The sequence below is a fragment of the Triticum aestivum genome, chromosome 4D, assembly GCF_018294505.1.
Source record: "Triticum aestivum cultivar Chinese Spring chromosome 4D, IWGSC CS RefSeq v2.1, whole genome shotgun sequence".
Lineage (NCBI taxonomy): Eukaryota > Viridiplantae > Streptophyta > Magnoliopsida > Poales > Poaceae > Triticum > Triticum aestivum.
The window spans coordinates 29673322-29677160 of record NC_057805.1 but is presented as its reverse complement, the minus strand read 5'-3'; positions in this window follow the sequence as shown (position 1 = coordinate 29677160).

The window sequence follows — 3839 nt, the reverse complement described above, 5'->3', positions numbered from 1 at the left end:
GATAAGGACCCAGACTCTCTGCCATCCAATCTTGTATACATGCATTCTTTTGGTGGGACTCACTCCTCTTCATGCAATCTACTACCAGACACTGTAGCACCAAGATATTTGATAGGCCATGTACCCCCCTTGAAAATTCAGCATGTTAGCAAAAAAATTACACCTTTCATCATCATGCATCACCATAATCACTTCAGTTGTCTAGAAATTGATTTTCAACCTAGACATTTGTTCAAATAAGTACAATAACAACATCATATTCCTGACATCCACCACATTATCTTGCATATGTAGAATGGTACCATCAACATATTGTAAGATATTCACCCCATTTTGAATGATATGAGTAATTATACTAGTAAGTTGCCTATTTTCCCGAGCCTTCTGCACCATTCTCCGCAAGCAATTTGTAGGAATATTAAAGAGGAAAGGAGACGGAGGTCATACTACCTCACCCCTTTAAAGTCACCAAAGTTCCTCCCTACCACATCATTGACCTTTACACTCAGAGTCCCACATCTTACCATAGTCTTAAACCAGCCCAACCACTAATCACTAAAGCCTCTATCTTCCAGACCACGGAACAGGAAATTCTAGTTTACTTTATCATAAGTATTCTCAAAGTAAAGCTTTAGGACAACCCCTTGTTGTTTCTTTCTTCTAGATTCATGAAGTATCTCATGCAATGGCAAAACCTTTTATGAAAGCAATTTGGCATCCTGGATCATAACTCCCTTGGGATGGTCGGTTGTGCCTTGCTTTGCTTCTACAGCCAAGATTCTTCGGTATCATTGCGTGGAGTGCTACATCTTTAACAAGTTGCGCTCTTTGTTTTTTCCTTTTCTTTGTATCTTGTTATAGATGTAGTGAGTTTGCTTTCTAGCAACGGGAGCTCCTATACGACGCTCGTTACGACCGATTGCCGAGCGCCGCACAGGGGACAACCCCCGACTGGGCCAGCCCATTGGCAGACGCGTTGTTGTATTGTGTGGGTCATAAAAGTCGGCTAGCAATCGCCTGGGATCAAACTCACGACCTCTCGTTGCTAAATGAATGTTGCTAGCCACTAGAACCGACGGGCTTTACTCGTTACTTAAAACCACGACACTATGATGAACTATCTTCAAAGATAGATGGAAGTTTGAAATTTTGGATTTTTTTCTAATTGATAATGTTTTCTGAAAAATTGCAGATTTTTTGAAAACGATTTTTTAAAAAAAAATGCCCCAAACATTTCTTAATTTACGAACAAATTTGAAAACATGAACTTTTTAAAATATTGTGAATAAATTTTGAACAATTGAACATGTTTTAATTTGTGAACAAACTTTTAAAATAATACTCCCTCCATCCAGAAATATTTGTCAGACAAATGGATAAAATAGATATATCATCTAGATACATCCATTTCTCTAACAAATTTCGAACATTTTTTAAAGAAGCGAAAAAATAAAAATCCCTTTTTTCAATTTCTAAACAAAATTCAAAAATAACATTTTCTAAAATGTTGAAAAAATAGATACCACATTTTTAATTTCCAATAAAAAATAAAAAAATAAAAATAAACTTGAAAAATAAAAAAGAAATAGGAAAGAAAAATAGAAATAGAAAAAAGGAAAAGAAAACAAAAATGGGCCAACCCAATCGTGGGCGCTGAAGCACCGACTACTTGACGCAAGGCGCGTTAAATAGGGTTTTCCTACTTGACGCAAGGCGCATCAAGTAAGGTTTTCATCCAGTAACCACAATGCATCTGTTCAGCCGTTGTATCTCCTAACTAATCGATGGCTTCGTAAGTTCAAAATAAAGAACATTTAAAGCCTTTTGTAAAGAAAAAAGTTTATTAACCAGCTAACCAAGGGGCGAGGGAAACCTGGAGGTCCTATTTGACGTGTTTTGCACCAAAATAGTGGTCCATTCGCATAGGCAGTGGCCGACTGGGCTAGCCCAGCAGGGTGAGTAATACTATGGCCTGAAAAATAGTGAAACCTCCGCAAAAATTTACACGCTCGAGGTGTATCAAGCATAGGAGATTGGGCTCGCGAGTGCGCGCTGCTTACTGCTTGAGCTGATGAGATTCGGGATACTGGAGATCCCAAACAATATTTAAAAAATCAAAACATGATTTTTTTAAAGTGATTTTTTAAATACGAACACTTTTAAATTTTGTGAACATTCTTTAGAAAAGTCAAAAAATGAATCTATGAATAATTTTTAAAAACAGAACATGTTTTAGAATTCCGAACAAATTTTTAAAAACCATGACCACTTCTTGAATTTGTGAACATATTTTTTAAAACAAGTACATTTTTTGAATCTCCAAACAAAATATCCGAAAACATTTTTTTTAATTATGAACATAGAAAAATCAAACAGTTTTTAGAAACATGAATTTTGAAAAAGTCAAACTTTTTAATATATTGAACATGCTACAACTGAAAACCGTAATAAAAAAAACTGGTTTAGTTTCAGAAACCTTCCAGTGTCCCAAAACCAGACTACTCGCACCTACAAAACCGGTGCGTGGGCCGGCCCATATACGAGCAATAGGTGTGCCCCGAAATCACTGGTTATATTAAGGGGGTCTCTTGCAAATGTCACCCCACCTTCTCAGGTTGTGTGCCACTTGTCGCAATTTAGGTGTTTTTGTTTTTTCATAGATTTGTTTATTCAAAATATTTTATCTCATGGACCGTGTGTCTCAAGCCCAAACTGTCTTCATCGTTGGATTTGTCGAGTAGAAATCTTCAAAACCAAAGCCTATGTTAATAGGTTTCGATGAACTTTTCTCATTAAAAAATACCAAATACAAATCGAAAAAAAGAAACACTGTGCACAAAACAACAACTAAAACCCGAAAGTATAAACGGAGCCCCAAAGCAAGGTTTTTCACCTTTTTTGAAGCACGTGCTGTGCTTTACCTAATATGTGCTTCTCATGTAAGCATAGTTTTTCACCTTCTCGCGAAAGCAAATTTGTGCTTCTTTGAAAGTACTTTTTTTTCTTTTTTTGAGAAGCACAACTATGCTTCTTGCGGAAGCAAATATGTGCTTTTATATATTATTATTTTTTGTGGAAGAAACATGTGCTTCTATCTATGCTCCTCGTAGAAGCATAATTCTTTTCGCGTATTTTTTTCTCCAACACTTAGCAAAATCAGAAAGAAAAAAAACTGAAATTCAGAGAAATCATCTAGCAGACGGCGGCTGAACTAGACGCAACACTTGACATGCTCCAAAGCCACCCAAACTGACAGCCCCTGACCTGTAGTGTTTTTTTGAGGTAAATGCACTCGTGATAGATGAAGTTGCATAACATGTGCAGCTTGGTGCCACAAGTTGATAAATACGGAAAACCGGTGCCAGAACTTGTCTCAACGTGCATATACGGTTCACTTAGCCGTATACGCCGTTTGCATGGCATGACAGGGTGGCGCTAGGCCCATTGTCAGTGAGTGGGCTGAGCTCGAGGGACACATTTTTGCAGAAACACCACTGAATTTAATAACAAATCTTGTTGAAACCCCATGAAATGCCACTACATGTCTCTATGCTAGAGACAAGGGCCCATTTAGGAAATAGTACGAAGGGAAAATTAATATGAAAAATAGCGCAGACTGAGTTTGAAACTGGCTCCTTGTCCTACAAGGCCGGCTGTTCTAGCCACAAGACAAGTTTGAGTTTTGTTCTCCACATATGATAACGAAGCTTAATGACCTATAGTTTGATGAAAATATGTTATTTTTTCCTTTTATAATTTGGTGAAAATATGTAAATTATAATCAGAGTAAAAAATTAAAAACAGAATTTTTTTTGTGTTATAATTAATACGAAGAAAAA